Raw genomic sequence first — 15,534 nt, 5'->3', positions numbered from 1 at the left:
ACAAAATGTGGATGCTGTCCCTAATAAATGCTCATCCCCTAGATTTATAGCAGACTTTGGTTTTTTTTTCAGGGGAGGCAGTGTTTAAAGAATTAAATACTTATGAGTTAAGACACTTGTGATTGCAAAGAAAGTCAGGAATGCCTAAAAAATACATGGATTTTTCATTTCTCATCATCTCTTAGTTCTTCCCTTTCTCTCCTTCTCTCTCCACCTCACAACCCACAGGCCCTTTGTAATAGGAACAGTAATTTTTAAAGACATAAATCAATAGCCGCACTCTTCCACTTTGAGCCTTTTGATGGCACTAAATTATTATGCCAGAACTGATGAAGTGAGTCCAGATCCTAGATATGAATCCTTAATAGCAAGCCCTTTAATTGCAAAACCTGCTGAGGTCAAGTTTAATTGCAAGAACCTGCGGAGGTCAGTCACATCTCTTTACCTGCTTCAAGTGCTTCATAATCAAGTGGCTTTTCAGGAACTTCAGTGATCAAAGATCTTCTAATCCTATGCTACTATTGACTTTTGCACATACTACAGAGTCATTTGTTCTACAGTCACCTGATAAACATTTGTTGATGATAACATTAAGGCAAGAATACACATCTCTTAAGAGGTCTGCAGATCTGAACGTACAGCAAGGGAGAAAATCCATGGAGAAAGTAGCTCAACCTGGGTTAGACAAAGTCATTGCTTGACAGAATGTCTGTGGTCTTGTTATTCTTACTGAAGTGAGGGCTTAGAAAAGCAGGGAAATGTGGGAACCATGTGTGCTATATAAACCAAAGACTGATCACCATCCAGATAGACACGTTTCTTCCATTGATTGGTTGAATTTTCTTCTAATGTTCTCATAAATAAAAGTGAAGGGGTGGGTGTTGCATGGTTGAATGAAATCATGAAACTTTAGAGGGTTTTCTCTTGCAGGATGTTGATTGAACTTACTAAATCCAAAAATCTAAAAAACATGAATCGTGGCCTTAGTACCACACTATCTTTAAAGTCTAGTGTTTAGTCCCTTTTCCCTTCAAAGATTTCAAATAAATTAGCGCTTTATAAAACTCAGAATATTGTTCTTTGAGAATGTGAAGATTTTAAATAGCCAAAGAATTTTGATGTATAAGAGCTAGCTAGTTATAGTATATCCTGCTCGTCTGAAGAAAAACCCAAAGTGTTGTACTAATAGATTAGTAGAGCAGTTGAAGGATTAACACATGGACTTTTCAGTCTGAATTTGTGTTAGCATCAGGGGTACTTACTGTTCAGTAGGAGGTCATTGCAAGGGACAGAGCGCCCTCTGCTGGAATAATCACAATTATTCTTTTAGCAAATTAAGTTGTCTCGGGTCACCACTTCCTCAACAACTAGTTAAGATTTGCCTTTCATCACACAATTTCCTCAGTAGTTGAGAATTTGGTCTATGTTTATAAAAGAGGAAAGAATGTCACAAACTTTGAAAAGTTGAAGGAGATCCCACAGAAGATCTTCTCAGTATCAGCAGCCCTTTCTTCTGCAAAATGTTGAAGTGTATTGTTGCTCTGTTTGCAGAGAAGATGCCCCTGGCTGGAATGTGTGTGCAGAGTTATAAGCAAGGGACTGCCTGTTTTGTAACTTATCTCAACTTTATTCTTGTGAAATTGCAAAGGAAGATCAATAAAAGGACTTCTTTCTTATGAATGTAAATGGTGTGAATACTGATGTGTTTTGTACATGTATATAACTTATTTACTTCCTGCTTTCACATTAGTAATCTGAAATGGTTGTACGATTTTGTAATTAGAAAGAGATGTAGAGGTGGGGGAGGGTGGGGAGGGGCTGTTATTTTTATAGTGGGATGTCCCTTATATTTAGAAAACTTGAAGGAATTTTGTATTTGTGAAAAGTTACGTTCCATCCATTTCCTGAAAAGAAAAAATGGGTATTGCTCTTTCAAATGTTCATAAGCTGGGAAGATGATTACTTTAGGTTCCAGGGGAGCCTCTAAGCAGTACATATGTGACACCCAGTGTTGTAGACTGCTAACCGTAACAAGCAATTGCCAGCTTCAAAATGTGCAAAAAAAAAAAAGAAAAATTCAATTTACTTGACCCCTTTGGATGACAGAACATTATTATTTGCCACTAGAAAAAAATATGCAAAGAATTAATCCACAGTTATGAAATAATCAGACATGGCATAACACAAATTGTATGCTTTTATTGTGAAAGGAATGATGTCACAGGTAGAATTTTACTGAACTTCCCCACAAGGTCTTTCTGGCCAGTCTCAACATTGCCTGTCCTCTCCATATTCAGATCATGAGACTAAGATTCCTTGATTTATTTGCCATCTCACCCAAAATCACAAAAAGTTACTCCTGATGGTATTTGCATGGGGAGTTTTTAATTTGAATATTGGTTAGTCATAGTCGCTGAAATAATGTAGTAGTCGATTATGTAGCCATTTTACCCAAACCTCATTTTCTGTACAAAGTCATGTGAATATTTAGATGATTAGTTAAGGTAGCGTAATTGTTTGTTTTTCTGTATAAATCTCCTTTCTTTCCCACCTCAGGCACCTACCTTACTCCTTTCAAAGCACTTTATATATCTCCTGAAATATAAAGAAATTTGAAAAAAATAAAAATAAAAACTGTCTTTAAAGGAGTTTGTCTTCTGTTAGGAGACACAGACTTTTATTTTGCTTTATTCTATTCTCTATGTGCTTGGAGAGCATAAAGTTTGTCTCATACTGGGCTAGTGATGAAACGTTAAGGATGATAGTTGGAAACATCCAATCCTACAACATGGCTATTTTTGTTATGTAGAAGACTGTAATGTAAATACGTGCAATCGTGTTCTTATGTACTGGTTTAAAAGAATATATTGCAACTATAATGGTTTTAAAACAAGGATTGTGAATTCCAGGAAATTTCACTGCAAAATTTTGTTTGGTTTTGTTTTTTAATAAAATGGAACCAGATTCCTGTGTTTGTGTCATCCATATTCCCTCACTCTTGCCTGTCCTTGAGTTCCAGAGGTGGCACTGTGGGTTTCAAAACATTGGTATTTGTCACTAAATCATGATTATGTTAAAAGACCGAGAATAATAATAATTTCCTTATATTTCTCAGGTAAGTCAAGTGCCAGGCACCAGACCAGACCTCCTAGCTCTGTTCTTCTAAGACAGCAATTCTGAGTGATTCTGAAAAGGAATGACCACTGCATCCCTTGAGGTGCTGTTGGGTGGGAACCGAGCCCTCTTCTTATGTCCCATCTCGGGCAGGTGTATTCTGAGCTGGGTCACACTAGGGGGCCTGCTGCATGGGCGGGGGCAGCCAGGTCCTCTTGAATATTTCATAAGGATTTTAAACAATAATTCCTTAGGATTAGAAGAGGATGTGAAGGAAATAATAAAGATGGGAACTACCAGCCTGGAAGGCAGGAAAGGAGAGGGGGTCCCGTTCGCTGGCATCACCTATTCAAAACTGGCAGGGCTTTTGCTGTGGCTTAGGCACTGTGTCTGGCCCATGGGAGATTCCTGACATGTCCCCTTAGGAGTAGGCAGGGTTGGACATGCCAAGGGCAGTTCAGCCTGTGCCAGCAGATTTCCACCTGGCCAGGCACTACTCCAGGGGCTGTGCATCCCACAGAATCCACTGGCAAAAACTCAAACAAAATTGAGTGCCATGGTCTCCCAGAGCTGCCGTGTAGGTAAGGGAAAATATTAGTGCCGTGGAGGCTTCACTCGGGGCCAGTCCTTGCTGAATTTGAAGATAGGAAGATATTCGAAGGAGACGATGATTGTGCACCTTGGAAAGCACTTTAAACCTTGTTTATGCCTCTGTTAGCGCAGTTTTCTTCTGCCCAGACACCTGTTGTCAGCAATGGCGCTGACACGCGGGGTATGAAGCTATTGCCCAAGACCCAGAAACCATCCCTCCTGACTCCACCTTCCACAGCCTTTCCACTTGAGCAGGAGTTCCCAAACTGGGAAATGTGTTCTATGGAACACGTTCTGGGACATATTAGAAATCACAGCAGAGTCCCAAGGTGAAGTATGTTGGGATAAGACTTCGTACAATACATACTAGCTATTCAAAGCTTTGGAGAAGGTCTTCAGTAAAGTCACTGACCTAACTTTAAATAACTCAGCTTTTCCTGAAGCTGATTGATGACAGAGTCCTCTTTTTTCAAGGGTTATGTCCTTTAACACTGCACTGGCCAAGGCCACGTGTGTGGAACACGTTGGTACTCGAACTGAAAAAAAGCTGCTGGACATTGTTTCCTGTCTATCTTGCATGCTGCACAGAGCCTTGTCCCCACTCCCAGTTGATCAGGGAAAGGTCGGGGGTGGGGGCACAGCTTGTACTGTCAGCCTGTGGCCATCTTCACCTAGAATTTGTCTTGGGGGCAGGCCACTGGGCACTCCAGGCCATGTGCATGCCAGGGAACATGGCCCCGTGATGTGGCTTGCTGTCATACCTTTCCCAGGGAAGGAGAGACCCTGTCCCACCTAGGAACTCCGCTTTGTGCACATTTATTTTAAGTCATGCAGTATATTCATTCCTTTGAGACTTCCCAGAGCTTTGTCATTAGCAGCGAGACCAGCTTTGCCACTTGACTGTTATTCTGTTAACACCTGTGTTGCGAGGACTGTAAGCTAAACCACTATTCAAAAGGCAAAGAAGTGTCTTTAGTTCTTTTCTAAGTCTAATAATTCCTTCCAAACCCACGTGAGTATCGCTCTTCATCTCCTTGCCTGGGTTGGGTAATACATTGCGCTGGATTGGGGATGCAGGGTAGGTGAGGGAGTACATAAATTATTTTTGCTCTATGGTAATTAATCACCATAGAAGAGTGAATGCCAATGGATGAGAAATTCAGTTAATTGAAAGAGGCTTTGTCATTCTAGTGATCCAACAACAGAAATTATTTTACCTCTTATTTCATCACGCTCACTGGTAGAGAATCCACCCCAAGTCTCACTGTGATTCTTTGTCCTGGGCTGTGAGAATAGGGGCAGGGACCTTTCCACCATGTCACCAAAGACCCTCTGTTCACCACAACTAGCTCTCCCCTCACTGGTTTACAGCCATAGCACCCTTGCACAAATAGGATGCCGCCCTCAGTCTCCAACCAGTGGGCACCTGTATTTGCTGGTGTAGTGGAAGGTAAAAGTGAACCCACTAATCTTTCAAGCCCTTCCGTTGTGGAAGACATTCCCCACCCTCTCCCTACAGGAACATCCAGAAAGTCTGATCAGTGTCACTCATGACCCCAACCTACTCACCCCTCTGTGCGTCCCCCTAACATTCACTCCTTCTTTGTTCTTAAGGATCATTTGCTAAATAGTCAAGGGAGGAACCAAGCCAGCTCTCATTGGCAGGCAACTGCACTTGGTTGCTATGAGAGCTGTATACACAACACAGCTGCCATTGATATTATAGATCTACTGGGAGCCGAGGGTCTCAGTCCTCTAAAAAAAAAAAAACAACATGTAATTCACAGCTTTGGAAATGGCATCCATATCTATAAATAAATGTGAAAGCAGAAAAGTGAATTACAGAATGGAAGAACACAGTAGAGTTAGACCTGAGAATACGGTTATATCACCCTGGGCCTCATGTTTTTCACACCAGCAAGACTCCCAGTAGGTCTGATTTCAGGAGACCTCTGCCTGGGTTGAGGTATAATGCCAGGACCTAAGCGTATCTAACTCACAGAGCTTCCTTTATAATAGGAAAAAATAAAGGTGGTCCATTTGTCTCTTATCACTTTTCTCTTTCCCTCTTCTTTATTCCCTAAGTTTGAAACCAGGAGGAGGAGGAGACAAGAGAGGATAGAGGCAGAGCCAGGGCTAGAACTTGGTTTCCTGACCCTGTTGCCAGAGTTCTTTGGGCGGCACCACGTTGCTTCTGTAAATGGGTAGTTATTTCCTGACTGCTCAAAAATCTCAAGAATGATAAGCAAAGCAACCTGAAGATTAGAATTTATTCTATTAAGATTATTTCATAGTCAGGAAATGCTCTCTGAACAGGAACATTCTAATCTAGAAGCAGAACAGGATGGATGCAGTCACAGTATATATGCAGGGACCCGTGCACGCACGCACGCGCACAAACACACACGCACACGCGCGCACACACGCATGCGCAGACACACGCGCGCACACACACACACACACACACACACACACACACACACACACGCACACGCACACGCACACGCACACGCACACCCACAGTGAGTTCCCAGCCCTTGTTATGCCACTGAGACTTGCTGGACAGAAAGTAGTAAGGGATGACTTCTTTTTCATATATTTTGGGGGACTAGATGACCAGAGAAACCCCCCAATTACACACCTAATGGATAGGTGTATAATGATAAAATATTAAAAACCTCCTTTAAGATGAATAGCTAAGCTGGTGGGAACGTAGGAGAAATTCTTGGACACCATAAACCATAGGAAAGTACTAGTCTGTGCAGAGGGGAGCAGGGCCATCAGGACCGGGGTTTTCATGCATATGCTGATCCCCGATGGTCTGGGGATCCACAGATTTTTTTCTGTAAAGATGAATATTTTAAAGATAATAAATATTTTATGCTCTGTGGGCCACATTTGATTTCACTTACCTTCACTGTTGTTTTTTTAACAACCACTTAAAGATGTCAAAACTGTTCTTAGCTTAAGGGCTGTACAAAAACAGGCCACAGGAAGGATTTGTGCTGCTTCTATAGGGGACAGGGACAAAGCTCAGGTTGAGAATCAGAGACCCTGGCACAAAGTCAGTACCCACAAAAGCTGACACCCCCAGTGGGTAAGCTAGAAATAAATACGCCTACCCGAAGGAGCTGGTATAGGTGCTCGTCGGGCTCTTTTACCTGCTCAGAATCCTGTCGACTATGCCAATTGTCAGGCTAGGACTCACACCCTTCAAACCCGTTGTACAGCCTGGGTCACAGACCCCTTACGTGCCAGGTTGGGTCACCAGACCCCTCATAGGCAGGTCACAAGCTAAGTAATTAGGAAAGATCCCAGGAGCCATTGGCAGATGACACAAGCTCAGTCCTCAGCTTCCTCAGCAGCAGCAGCAGTGCCAGTGGCCTCTTGGAGTAACCCGGGGGGCTCTGGCAGCAACAGCCTCCAGCAGCAGTAGTGGCATCCCTGGGGGCTCTGTGGACTAGAGCCACTCGTCCTTTATACTTAAGTTTGATAATCCAGGACACCTGGGTGTGAGTCAGACAACTCAGGAACACCTGGGTGCCCACGCGCATCCACAGACAATACCCAAGGAACACCTGGGCGCACGCGCACAGTTACATATTCACATCAAATGCTCGGCAAGATTCTGAACATCTGAGCGACCCTGACCATTTATATTTCATTTTCCCTGCAGTTTATTAGTGTTGGCCTTGTTTGTAGATAAAGAGGAAAAAAGATGAAGTCTTCCGCACCCCCTCTCTGAGATACCCTAACCAGACAAGCCTTCTCATGGGTTATGTACCAGATTCCAAATACCCCATGACCTCAATACCTAAGGTACAAATCTAGTTTAAAGTCACCCCAGACTGACAACACTAAGTGTTCTGTAGAATAGACTGAGTGTTCTCACTGTAGGAATACTCTTCAAACCCCAGTCTCAAAGAAATTCTCACAAATCGAGTTCTAAGGAATATAAACTCACAATCAAAATCTCAAAGTACGTGAGGAAGCAAGGCACAGTGAGGAAGAGAGCGTGGAAGGATTAGCGGTTTGGGAAATACAAGGTACAGGAGATAAAATAAGTCCAAGGAGCCCTCCAGGTGATCCCAGTGCACCCTAAAGTTCGTAAGCCACCCTTCTGGTTATGTCACAGCTCAATAGCAGAGCCACCAAAATCAAAGTGGAAAACAGGTGAAATCGTTAATTTGATCGGGATACTTTTATTTTATGATGATGAATGTGGAGGAGACTGAATTTCATCTATAAAATGTTTTATTGCTTGAGAGTAATTGATGTTAGGTAGGGAAGGAATAATCAAGCTTATCCTTATACTTTACCCGCAGGGTAAACCTTGGCCTTTATTTCCAAGTTACCTCTATCTGAGCACTTCCCACCTGACTCTCAGGGCTGCAACCACCCGTATCTGTTGGTTCAACCATGTATCAGGACCTGGGAGAAGTTCCCTCTGTGAACATTGTTACATTCATAACTGTGAACAACAGAGGCTCAGCCTTTGGCCCAAAGGTGCCAAGTCCAGGCCAGCATATTAATGGAAAGAATTGCATGCTGAGGACTTGCTGCTAGTTTATTCTGAAGAATAAACTCAACGGTGACTTTAAAATAAATGCACAGTGCTCATGGTCACTGCTATCATATTAATGTTAGTAACAATAGCAAATGCTTGGGAGCTTACTATGCACTAGGCACTACTAGGAAAGCGATTTATATGCATCGTGTCATTTGGCTTCACCATAACCCTTTGAGGAAAGTACTATTATTTTCCCACTTTACAAATTCTGGTAGTGAGGCTTGGAAAGCAACTTGCCCAAGAGCACAGGGCCAGTAAGCAGCAAAAGCCCCACAGTCCCAAGTCCTGCTCCTGAAACTCTCTTCCACCACCGCACAGCATTGCCTTTCCTCCTCTAAAGGAGAGCCGACAAGTTTCTCTCTGTCTCTGCAACATAAGTGGAAAGATATTTAAATTACAACAAAAAACAAACTCCACAACAACAAAAAAGTAGCTTCACAGTAAAGGATTCTAACAAAACCTGCCTCAGCCAGGCGAACACAGTCAGCGTCAGCAGTGCTAAGTCACGATAGTAGTATGTATCCTTGATATGATGTGATGAGAATGTCGCTTCACCTCGTGGTCTTCCTCCCAAAACCCACGCCATAACCTCAGGGATAAAACCATCAAACAAATCCACGTTCAGGGGCATTCTACAAAGTCCATGACCAGCACTCTTCACAAGTGCCAAGGTCATCCAAAGCAAGTAAAGTTACAGAAACTGTCAGAGATCAGAGGAGCCCAGTTAAAGGGCTATCAGGGCAGTTAAATGTAAAGATGGATCCTGGGTGGAGTCCTGGAATAGAAACAGAACATTAGGGGAAAAGTTACAAAGATAGTGAAAGCTGAGTAAAGCCTGGGGTTTAGTAAATGGGAGTGAGTCAAAGTTGATTTCTCAGGTTGTGACGGATGTATCACAGTCATGTCAGATGTTAACAATCGAAAAAACCAGGTGAGGGACACACAGGAACTCTCTGTACTGTCTTTGTAACTTTTCTGTAAATCTTGAATAAATTAGTTTATTTTAAGGAGTTATTTTTATCAAATATAAGAACCCATTGGATTACTAGAAACATAGAAATTAGTTTCTGATAATATTGTAGAATGTCTTTCCCTGAAAATGTTAGGAATAAAACAAAGAACTCAGTCCTGAAGAGTTTAGATGTTCTTCTCGAAGCAGGACAAAGATCCAAATTATATATTGACATCAATTCCATTTAAGACTATCTATTCATAATTTGCATTAATTATTATGACTCTTCAACCAAGAGTAATTGGAAAATGTGCTGAGTGAGAAGTTAATCATTTGTAATTCTATGTCAGAGTTATTGCAAAGGTGATGAGTAGCTGGTGAGGGTAATTACACTCAACATGGGCTGTGGGAACAACATAACACAAATGTACCAAATGTAACAACACTTGTCCTTTGAGCTGGTACCCACGGAGCTGAGCTGTTCCTCCCAGCAGGGGGCTCTGTTGACCACTGAATGGAAAAGACGTGCTGGCACTGGAGAGTAGAAGTGTGTGGATTCTACTGTAAACAGTTTTTAAGGTAACTTTAAGGAAGAATAACAATTTAGAAATCTTCTCCAGTGATACTTGTACATGGGAAAGGAAGACAAGACAACACCAACCAACATGGTTGGGGTAGCAGATGTTTCACAGAAGGGAGAAGATAAGTTGGACTATACCAGAAAACAGAGCCCTGGGGGATGTTCTTAAGCTTATATGTTGCTGAAACCATACATCCCCAAATGAAAAGCAGGTGAGAAGTGACAAAACTGGAAATGCCTTCTCCCAGGCCAGGCCTGTGTTCCTGAAAAGCGATGTTGAAGGAATGTTCTTGGAACATCACCTACATACTCACTGACTGACTGCACATGTTGCTCTACACAGCATTTCACAAAATAGTTCATGCATCTAACACTTTAAACACAGCAGCAAGAGCAGCTTCTACACACACACACACACACACACACACACACGCACACACACACACACAAAGACCCAATTAAAATTTGTTAATGAACTCCCATTTCTATTAAGCCCAAGTACAGAAGAGAATTCTTAATTGGTTTCCTAAGTCCTGTATGTTCTGGCCTCTGACAACATCTTCAGGATTATCTTAGACCACTTTCTCACTCCTTCATGTCCTCCAGCTCCATAGGCCTCCTTTAACACCAAATTCTAACATGCAGAGCACTCTTTCATCACAGAGCCTTTGCACAGGCTCTTCCCTCTGCCCAATAGGTCTCACCCTATTGCCCCTATAAATAATGCCTATTTATCCTTTGGCTCTCAGCTCAACAGCTCCCTTGGAGAAAAGTTCTCTCATCCCTAGGTTAGGTATCCTTGTTAAATGTTTACATAGCGTCTTGTACTTCACCTTCATAGCTCTAATGATAGGTCTACTCCATGCTAACCATATCACGCAACAATGTTTAGCATTAACAACTCACTTATGTGATAGATTAATATCGATTCTTCTTTCTGGATTGCAAATTACTTGAGATTAGGGTCCATGTTTTTATTCTCAAGCTGGCCAATTAGCTCAATCAGTGAAAGCACAGCCTTGTAACACCAAGGTCAAGGGTGTGGATACCTGTACTGGCCAGCCGCCAAAAAAAAAAAAGAAACGTTTTTATTTTCCATGTACCCAGTACCTAGCATAGGACCTGGTTTAGAGTAGGTTTTCAATATGTATTTGTGGAATAAATGATTGAAGGAGTGACCAGGTACCTGCCAGCTGTTCTAGCTCCACTCCTACCTGCTTTCCTCTTTTTATCTAAAAAGAAAAAAATGCTTACATCCAGGAAATAGAGCTGATATATTTGGGTATTATACCAGACTATCTGGCAGGTTTCAAAAAAAATAATGTAGCAAACAAAACAATTAAATGTTAGCTGCAAAACATGGGTAAAAAATAAAAAATAAAAAACAAGAAATAAGATGACAATTAAAAATTCTGCTATTTTTGAAACAGGTCATTAGAGGGGCTGATTTTCTAGAGAAATATCTCCCAGGATGCCTGTGCTAATGGGGAGTAGCACATTTATTGACTTATGTGAGGCTGAAAAACTCCTGACTCAGCTCAATCTCTCCTTAGCCGAGCAAGATCTTTTACTGGATGCTGGGGAAAGCTGTGCTCAAAGCAGGATTCTATTAGGCTGGGCTAGACCCATTAGGATACTCCTTTTGTTTAGCTTTCCCATGAGAAGCTCAAATTGTCCCATCTTTGGCCAATGGGAATCTCTGAGTTGGCTCCTAAGTCCTTTGTACATGGTATCACTCGTCTTTGGGAGCGTCCTTGCTATCTAGAATAACAAAATGTTCCAGAATCATCTTGTACATTTCCTGCACCAGAGTCTCAGCCTGGTGAGAAATTTCTATTGCTAAGAAATAATATGTCAAGATGCAATCTGGGCACTAAAAATGCTCTTTGCTATTAGGCTGGTTATTGTTTCTAGGCCTCTTCAGTGATACATATACTTTAGAAAATAAAAAAGGAAGAAAGAAAAACTGTCTCTTGCGTTTATACTGACATTTCAAATTCAAATTGAGTACTATCAAGTTCTTAAATTAACCACTTCTCTATTATGTCTGTATGCATTTCCTTTATTCTATGATGAGAATTCTGAATCTCAAGGACACAGGGAATGAAAGAATGAAGATATCTATTAATTATTCATTTATCCCACAGCACACACACAACAGTCTCAGAAAAACAACACTCGGATTTCAGAATTTTCTACTTCCAGTGAGAAGAAAACCCATTCCTGCTGACTTCAGAGGAAGTGAAGCCAGAGAGACAATAAAAAATAGCATCTTTGCCAGGCTGTGTAGGCTCTATGACAGTCACACTCTTCTATGAAAGCCCACCCTGTTCTCTGAAATGCTGAGTCAGGTTATTCAGACCAGTCCTGGTAAAAACTCATTTCTTAAATGAAATAAAATATAAATAAATATAGATAAGATATAGAAAATGCATCTTTAAAAAAAATCAAAGAAATGACAAAATAGGAAGAAATGAACAGGCCTGCCACAAAGGGAAGTCAGAATTCCAGAAGTACAGATGAAGACAAAGCTTCTTGTGCTCTGAAAGTAGTTATATACCCTAAAAATTTTGGATTTGCATTTTGGTGGACTTTTAGGAGAGGCAGGGAGAAATCAAAGCCCAGAGAGCACATATAATAGGGAGTTTAATAAGAGATTCATCCCATACACTCTGGACCGCAGAGAGCTATACTCCCACATAGACTAGACCTGGCACAGAATTACAGCCCAGGTTAAACTCTCCTGAGCCTCCTGTATTTTCCAGGTAATTTCAAGCCTTGAATTTGGTTTGAAGTTGTCTTAAACTGATAACACCTCCAAGTTTACATTTGAGTCAAATGTAAATCTTTCCTGGAAAAAACCAATTTCATATTAGGCTTTGGATAACTTTTCCAATAAATGTTTTTCAAATCTAAGGCTAAGTCAAAGACAGCCAGATATATAAAGAAAGTAGATGCCATGGGCAATATCCAGCAGACTACAGACCACAGAAACAGAGCTGCAAAGACTTTAAATCATAAAATTATGTAAATTAACTATACTATGTTTACATTTTTATTTAATAAATTTTCAACATCTGAAGGAAAAGAGAAACTATAAACAGATTTGTTCTTTACAGATTTTTAAAGGAATCAAATAGAACTTTTTTCTTTTTTTTTTTTTTTTTGGTGGCTGGTCAGTAAGGGGATCTGAACCCTTGATCTTGGTGTTATGAGCACCATGCTCTCCCAAGTGTCAAATAGAACTTTTAGAAATAAGAAATAAAATAACAAAAATTTAAAACTTAGTTGTTGGGTTAACAGCAGATTAGCCACAGATGAAGAAAAAACATTAACGAACTGTAAAATAGGGGAAAAATTATCCACAGTGAAGGATTGAGTGACAAAAGATTGCTGATACAGAAGAAAAGGTAAGAGACAAGTAATACTGCAAGCATTTAGCTGGAGTCCCAGTGGGTAAGAAGGGAAAAAATAAGGCAGAGGCAATATTCGAAGAGACAACTAAAATTTCCAGAACTGATGAAAAGCACTGTTCCATAAGAGTCGAGAAGCCCAATGAACCCAAAGCAAGATAAATTTATAACACTAAATGCATATATCCTGAACAAAATCTCAAATCAATTATCTAAGATTCCACCTCAAGAACCTAGAAAAATAAGAGCAAAATGAACCAAAAGCAAGCAGAAAGAAGGAAATAATAAAAATTAGAGTGGAAATCAATGAAATTGGAAACAGAAAAATGATAGAGAAAGTCAATGAAATAAAGATCTGGTTCTTTGGAAAGATCAATAAAATTGGCAAAACTTTAACAAGATTGACAAAGAAAAAAGGGAGAAGACACAAATTACCAATATTAGGATTAAAACAGAGGCTGTGACTACAGACCCTGGAGATATCAAAAGGTTAATAAGGGGATACTATAAACAACTGTACACACATAAATTCTGCAACTTAGATGAAATGGACTGATTTCTCAAAAAACGCTTATCCAACATGAAACAGATCATTTGAATAGCCTTATAAAGTCATCCCTTGGTATCCACGGGGGATTGATTCCAGGACTGCCCAGATACCAAAATCCATGGATGCTCAAGTCCCTGATGTGGAATGGCATAGTACGTGTTTATAACCTATGCACATCCTCCAGAATACTTTAAATCATCTCTAAATTATTTATAATACCTTATACAATGCAAATTCTATGTAAATAGTTGTACTACATTGTTTAGGGAATAATGACAAGAGGAAAAGTTTGTACACGTTCAGTACAGATGCAAGGGTTTTTGTGATCTGCAATTGGTTGAATCCACAAGATGTGAAAACCATGGATAAGGAGGGTCGACTGTATAAGAAAAGATAAGGAAATTGAATTTGTAAACTTTAAAAACTCCCTCCCCCACAAGAATCTCTAAACCTAGAGGGTTTCATAGAGAATTCTACCAAGTATTTAAAGAAGAATGAACACCAATCCTATACAAGCTCTTCCAGAAAATAAGAGGACAGAACACCTCCTAATTCGTTTTCTGAAGCTAGTGTGATCCCGATACCAAAACCAGACAAAGACAGTACCAAAAAAAAAGAAAGAAAGAAAGAAAAGAAAACTACAGATCAATATTCTTTATGAATATGGATGGAAGCATCCTTAACAAAATATCGGCAAACAGAATAATTTTCAAAAGGAGAGAACAGAACTGAGGCCACCACAGGAGGGAAAGGGGGAGGGGTGGTTAACAAGAAATTAGTAAAGGGCCACAAAAAATGATTGCATTGTGTAATGCTGAATACACTAATGATCCTGTTGTGAGCATAACATATTGCACACAGGTATGGATATTCAACACTGCACCCGACAAATATGTATAATCAATTATGTTTCAATAAAAAAAAAATCAGTGCGAATTAGAATCCATCAAAATCCATGTATCTTCAGCGAGCCACCAAGAAAAAATAAGAAACGATCTCTTTTTTGAAAGGTGCAAAAGTATGTAAAAAGCATAAGTATGCTCTGCTCTGCCGTTCTCCCTTATTTGTAAATTGTCCTTTAATGACTTGATACTACCTTTGAATGAACTGGATACAGCATTCTAGGCATTGTGTCACCTCTTGTAAGAAACGGAATGAAAAAAAATGAAGGAATTTCAAAACGTTCACAGAAAGATTCATGTTATCTTTTAATTCTATTTCTCGATGAACTTTTGAAGTACCCTCATACATGTTTTTGACTTAGAGAGAGAGGGAGATTAAATAAAGTGGCCCGTGATTGAATTACTCACAGAAATATTGATGGCCTCAGGTGAGCTGCAGCAAAACTAAAATTGTGAACTGAAATTGTTAAAACTGTGATTGTTAAGACAGTAGCCAATGCTTAACCAATCAGTTCTGTAATACTTTATCTTGCAGACAACATGGGGAAGTTTTATTGTTGAGGTTAGATAACTCATGACTCTTTTTCTGATTAAAATGACTGTATTAGGGAGGTGTTTACTAACAGCTGCTTCATAGATATTCTAGGTTAAAACATCACATATTCATAGTTATGTTCAATTGCATAACCTTTGGGATCATGTTGCCCTTTTGTCTGTACTAGAATGGGTCCAAAATTGTTCTCTGAGGAAAAGCTTGGATTAGCCCACAAATATGTCCTCAGTTTCCTTAATTTTTATAAAACAGCATCCTTATTTCTGGGTTCATTTTATGAAACCCTATTCCTAGGTCTGATGACTGCTG

This window comes from Cynocephalus volans, chromosome 9 (assembly GCF_027409185.1).
Source record: "Cynocephalus volans isolate mCynVol1 chromosome 9, mCynVol1.pri, whole genome shotgun sequence".
Classification (NCBI taxonomy): Eukaryota; Metazoa; Chordata; class Mammalia; order Dermoptera; family Cynocephalidae; genus Cynocephalus; species Cynocephalus volans.
Note: the sequence above shows the minus strand (reverse complement) of the source record.